The sequence below is a fragment of the Onychomys torridus genome, chromosome 6 (genome assembly GCF_903995425.1).
Source record: "Onychomys torridus chromosome 6, mOncTor1.1, whole genome shotgun sequence".
NCBI classification, from domain to species: domain Eukaryota; kingdom Metazoa; phylum Chordata; class Mammalia; order Rodentia; family Cricetidae; genus Onychomys; species Onychomys torridus.
The window spans coordinates 7,772,964-7,779,405 of record NC_050448.1 but is presented as its reverse complement, the minus strand read 5'-3'; the positions used below and the strand labels follow the sequence as shown (position 1 = coordinate 7,779,405).

General features: G+C 49.3%; 1 protein-coding gene across 2 annotated transcripts in view; it reads left to right on the top strand.

Annotated features, from left to right (window-relative positions):
• Positions 1–1,180: 1,180 nt before the first annotated feature.
• Fndc3b (fibronectin type III domain containing 3B) overlaps positions 1,181–6,442 on the top strand; it is a 302,204-nt gene continuing 296,942 nt past the window's right edge. For both annotated transcript variants that reach the window (XM_036190746.1, XM_036190745.1), the window contains exon 1: positions 1,181–1,259. The gene's annotated coding sequence lies outside the window, so the exon portion shown is untranslated. The remainder of the gene's footprint in view (positions 1,260–6,442) is intronic.

Genomic DNA, 6,442 nt, shown 5'->3' with positions numbered 1-6,442 from the left:
TTTAAAAAATATTTATTTATTATATATTAGAAGAGGGTGCCAGATCTCTTTACAGATGGTTGTGAGCCACCATGTGGTTGCTGGGAATTGAACTCAAGACCTCTGGAAGAGCAGTCAGTGCTCCTAACCTCTGAGCCATCTCTCCAGCCCACCTTTTTGGTCTTTGTAGAGCAGTTTAATATAAGATGCTTGGTGGAGTTGTTCAGAATACCTAAGTAATAGAGAAGGAGAGTTCCATATCTGAGCTAATATCCCTGCTTCCAGAAACCCTTTCGATAAAGCCCGTGAAACAGGAATATATTACATATTTAATTCATACCCAATCAACAGCATTTGACACATAAAATCCAGATAAGCAACCAGAAGCAGTCTTTAGGACCAGCAAGACAGCTCAGTGTGCAAAGGGACTTGCTCAAGCCTGACAACCAGAGTTGGATCCCCAGAACCCACATAAAGTAGACAGAACTGACTTTCAAGTTTTTTACCCACACAAAAGCCATGACGTATGTGTACCTGACGTCACACACAAATTCACTCATTCAACAGAAATAAAGTATGCCCAAACTAAGTATTAATCAAAACTAAAAAGAAGCAGTGTTTACTCTTAAGGGTAAAGGCGCTTAGCCGGTACCGAAAGGGAACATAGACATTTAAATTTTGATATCACAAAATTTGCCCATGCTTAATTAGCCGCATGATCAGAATGCTGTGGGAAGTTAAAGGAGTGACAAATTGCTGAAAGATTCCTCTGGTGATTACAGCTGAAAAAGGAAATATGTGTGAAAACTATCAAGTCAGCTTTAATAATTACTGAGCAAATATTGCATTCCTAGTGACGCTTCGGCCATCAGCACCTCGTTCAGAGTCTCCTAACTCCCTGCAGTTCAGACTTCTCTATCTGGCTGAACCAAAATGAGCTTGTGTGTAGCCAGGCCTGGCTTAGGGGAAAGGGAGGCCTCGCCAGGCTACAAGAAGCTTGCACTTGTGGCTGCGCGTGTACTCGGAGGCGTACGGCAGTGGGCGGGCCCCGAATCCCCATGTGGTCCCGACATCATTGACATGGCGGAATCCCCCAGCAAACCCTCCTGGTAGTTATTTGAGCGGCGGCGGCGGCCCGAGGAGGAGGCGGAGAGCAGCGGCGGCGGCGGCGGCGGCGGCAGCGGCGCAGGGGGCGGCGGGGATCCCGCGGGCGGCTGGCTGGGACGGCGTGGGCGACCCGGATTGCGGGCGCCCGGAGCCCCGTTTCAGCCCGAGGGGAGGTAAGGCGTGCGAGCGCGGCGGGCTGCTTGGGGACGTGCCACCCACGGTCGCGCTGGGGTCCCCGCGCTTCGGAGCCCGGGCCGGACACCGAGTCCGCCCGAGTGCGCTCCCGGCCCCGGAGCACTCCAGGATGCCCGAGGAAAACTTGGCTGCGGAGTCCCGGTCGCCCCGCGACCGCTCCGCTACCCGAAGCTCCAGGCCGGGGAGGGGGCGGCCCCGCCTGCCCCCGCTCGCCCGGGAAGAAAGCGGAGGATGCGGGGCGCGGAGCTCCCCTCCTCCCCGGCCCGTCGCTCCGAGGAATCCGCTCCCCCGCCCAGATCCCCGCGGCAGGACCGCTGCCCGGGAGGGGGAGGGCGCGCGGCCAGGCCGAGGAATCTTCGACGTGTCACTTTGGGAGGCTGTAGATTTCCATATGGTGGAGGGAGGAGGGCGTGCGTGCGCGCGGAGCTGGGGGTCGGGGACGCCTCTGCCCCCTTGGTGGCGCCGGGCTGCGACCCGGGACCCGGGATGCTTGCAGGGAGGGTCTCTGGGCGACCGGCCGCCCCCGCCCCCGCCAGGGCCTCTTGGGGACACTCCCGGCCCGCCGCTGGCCACCTCTGCGCGCCACGTCCTCCCTCCCGGTCCTGCCCCCTGGGCTCCCCCCGGGCTGGGGGCGGGAACCGGCGGCCGCCGCTGGACTCGGCGAGCCAGGCGGCTGCAGGCTCGGGCGGGGGAGCGGGGCGCGGCGGGAAGCAGAGGACGACCCGGTGCGTGTGGGCCAGCGGAGCGCGGGTCAGTCGGTCAGCCTCGAGGGGCGCCCCTGCCGGGGGTGGGGCGGCCGGGAGACGGAGCGGGTGGAATCCGCGCCCCGAGGCGGCCGGCGGGCTGGGCGGGCCGCGGGACCGTCTGGTTCGGATGGCAGGCAGGGGCGAGCTGCCGTGGGAAGGGCCTGTCACTTCTCCGGAAAGCGGGGCCCGGGGCCGTGCCCGCCTAGCGTCCCCAGCGCCGGGCGGCGGGAGCCCCGGGACTCTGCGGCCGTCCCGGGAGACCTGGCTGGGCCGCCGGGCGGCGCCGCTGGCCGGGCGCCTTCCCGGAGTGAGCGGCTGGGCTTGGAGATTTTTCGAATCTCGGCTCCCACTGGGCGATCCCAGACGAAGGAAGCACTGGCATTTTATCCAGACAGTGCCGATTGCAGACTTCCTTAAAAGTTACAACTTTTTATTTTCTTTTCTCTCAGGCCCAGCGTTTTCTTTAAACAAAATGTAGAATTTGGCCGCTATGAGGCTGACGTTGGGGCCAAAAATGCGCACGTTTATCTCCATCCCGGCTAGTCCCCCCTCCCCCCCTTCCCTCCCCGGCTTAATCATATTTTGGAACTGGTGAGGGCTTTGTTGGGTAGCCACCCTTGATGCTTGTCTGTTTATTTTTTAATGTACAACTAATTTGATTTGAATTTCCTCCAGTTTCCAGGCCTTACTAGGAAAAGCTAGGGGAGAGGGAATATGCCACTTTTTTTTTTTTTTTTCCTTTTTTATAAATGTGGCAAGAGGTGGGGCAATGGGAATGGGGAGGCACCATGGTTGTGGCAGAGTCAGTTGGAACAGACAGACCCGGAAGAAAAGGAATCCATTCTGGAATAACATTCCTTTTAAAACAACAAAACAAAACAAAATTCAGGCTTTGAGCAAGATTTCACTGCTCTATTCCCATTTGAGTTCCCGGCCCTCCAGCGCCTCCAAGTTAGCCTGGGAACTTGAGCTATGTCGCACAGCCGCACAGCCTGTAGCAGCTCTGACCTGGTTTTGTGACTTGTGGGGGCTGTTGGTTCACTCCTCATTGGAGGCTGACTCTGGACGCAGTAAAGACTGGTTTTAGTAAATTTCCTGGCTCCCTAGGAGCAGCTGTTAAAGAGGCATGCTTCTGGCCAGGATGGTACAGTTCTCCACAGCAGTTCTTAATTGGTTGAGACCCTGGCAGAGGTACACCAGCAGCCCGGCTAAACAAAGCATAGTTAGCTGATAATTGTTTTTTAAAAGTTGCTGTCCTAATATTGTTTTTAAACCCACATGTGCTTTTCAAGCAGTTTGGTTTGAGTGCTTATTAGAGAAAACTATCATCTGACAAGATAGTGTTCCTTTAGGGTCGATTAAAAATTTGAGATCTTGTGGAGTAGGGGCTTGCAGTATCTAATGACAGTATATACAGTTTCAGAAAGACATGCTGGTAATCTTTTAAGACCCTTTAAAAATAGCAGTCATCAGGGCATGGACTGTACGGAGCCTGTCTTCTCGGGCTTCTGGAGGGATGCTGAGGATGGACAACAGGAACTGGCTCGTTGTTCATTCCATGGACCTTTGTACCCTTCTGCTTAACTCTTAAAACTTTCCAGAGAACGATCCACGGGACTGGTTCAGGGTCACAGTCATAGAACAAAATGCAGGATTGCACTTAGAATTTTTTTTTTTTTTTTCTGTGTGGTGTTTTGAGACTCTGTAGCCCAAGCTGGCTTCTCAGAGCCATCCCCCTGCCTTGGCTTCCTAGGTACTGGGATGCCAGAAATGAACCACCATGCCTGTTCTAGAGTGTAATAATAGTTTGTTCCTTCTTAAATAAACACCATTTTTACCTTTTATACATTATTTGATTAAAATTAGAATATTTTGATTAAAGTTATATTAAATGTACATTTTGCAAACAAGGGCATCTAAGTTCACAGAAATCAAGGTACCAGTAGTTCCAAATACCGCTCAATAGAGTTTCCCCAGGGATAGAAATGGTTCTGTCTAGACTGTCATACTGCAGCCAGGAGGCACATGTAATTGAGTGTTTGAAATGTGGCTGTGTGACTCAAGAACTGCCTTTGAATTTTATTTCCTCTAAATTATTTTAAACTTAAATGTGAAACACAGAACTTTCCGACTCCTACGGTATTCAGCTGAGCTGTATTGCTTTTTGAATCTCCAAGTAAGTTAAGTGTTCTTTCTTTACAACTAGAAGACTTAGGCATACTTTTTTTTTTTTTTTTTTTTTTTTAATAATTGTGATTGAACCTTGTGCATGCTGGAGGCAAGTATTTTACAACAGTGATAGATCCTGATCTCAGCCCTTGAATTCATTTTCTAAATGGAATTTAAAGTCTGGGATGGGTGTGCTTTTCCAGAAAGAGTGGAAAAATGGGTACTTACATTTTTAAATGCTTACATGTCATAGTCAAAACTGATGAGCAGATCTTCAGATAGTTTAGTTATTTAGTTGGAATAATTGTGTGTAGAAATTGCTGGAAAAGTATCTTATGCAATTCTTATCTGCGTTTCCCGGTAATAAAGTAGCATGGCCAGGCATTGTGGCTCACGCCTGTAATCCTGGCATTCAGGAGGCAGAGGCAGAAAGAGCAAGTGAGTTTGATGGGTTACATAGTAAATTCCAGGTCAGTTTGTCTAAGAGAGACTCCTGTCTTACCCCCTCCATCCCCAAAGAACTATAACTTTTAGGAAGCAAGATGAAAGCTGTTAATAGAGTTGGAAGAAAGAGAACCACACTCCCATCCATGTCACCTGTTCCCTGAGCAGTTCTTTGAAAAGGACTTTCTGAGTTTTTCTTTATGGAGTTACAGCATTAGTCTGATGTGTCTAAGTAGTCTTACTATCAAAACATAAAATTAAATTATCAAGCAGGGTGTGGTGGCCCATGCCTTTAGTCCTAGCATGCAGGAGGCAGAGGCAAGTGGAAGTCTGAGGCTAGCCTGGTCTACATAGGGAGAGCCAGCCAAGGATGTATAGCGATACACTGTCTCAAAAAACAACCCCCCCCCCCCCCCAGACAATCAAGTGCTAGATTCATTCACAAATTGTGCTGGACAAAAACAGCAGAAATGACCCTTGGCATAGCAGTAAGCAGATGGTCAGAGAATCTTTGTTTTGATAAGTGGGTTTAATTTACATCTGTTGCACTTTTAGAGTTTCACTTGGCAAAAGGAATTCCAAAAACTTCCTGATCTTGTATGAGATAGTGAAAGTCCAAGCTCATTTATCTGACTAGATTCTATCTGTGGATATCCCAGAACCCAGTACCCCTTTTTTGTTTTGTTTTAAGACTAAGGGAGGGTTGTGGGAGTGGGGGGGGGGTGTCATTCTCATCCCTCACGACAGCAGGATGATCAAATTAATATTTGAGTGTTTCATTTGTAAAAAGTATTTCCCCACATGATATAAAGAAAAGAAATATATTTTAACACGTGAGTGTTTCATTTGTGAATGTGTGTGCACATGTGTATTCAGGGGTGGAAGCCAGAGGAGAATGCCAGGGTCCTCTTCTATCATTTCTGTCTGCCTTATTCTCTTGAGACAGGGTCCCTCCCAGAACCTGGAGCTAGCTCAGCAGCCAGCAAGCTCCAACAAGCCTCCTGTTGTGCTTCCCACTGTGCTGTGCTTACAGGAGCAGGTTTTGTATGTGGGTCTGGGGATTTGAACTCAAGCCCTCATGCTTCCAAGGAAAGCGCTGTTGTTACCCACTGAGCCTTCTCTCCAGTTCTGTTTGCTTATACTTTTCATCACTTGGACTGGTTTCTCAAACACTCCAGGAAAAGACAAATGAGAAATAATGTCTGTTTATTAGGATTTTAAAGAAAATTTATTTTTAATTATGTGCATGTGTGTGTGTGTAAATGCAGGTGCCCTGGGAGGCCCAAGGTATAAGGTCTCATGCAGCTGCAGCTGGAGTTATGGGTGGTTGTGAGCAGTCTCATGTTAATGCCGGGAGCTGACCTCTGTCCCTCCGCAGGGGCAGTGCAAGCTCTTAGCTGCCGAGTCAGCTTTCCAGCCCACGCTTTATTAAGATTTTAAAGAAACATTCCATGTTCAGTATTAAGATATTAGAATCTGTATGTATCCTCTAGAGTTACAGGGATAATCACAGGTCATAATTGTGACTCCAGGACACAGTAGAATCCCAGAGACTTATATCAGTGAATCAGTTTTAAATTGCGGTGTTATTTTAGTGTGAATATAAATCACATTGCCTCTAGCTATTGGAAAGTTATAAATTCAGCTTCAGGCAAGGCATTGGTTAATGAGAACGTTCTGACATTTGAATGTCTTGTTCATACCCATTCCTGGCCATGGGGAACATCACACTATTTTCTCAGAATTAGGGTAAGAACTGTGTTATAAATAGAATTATAGTGTCCTAGGGAGTGTGCCAAATA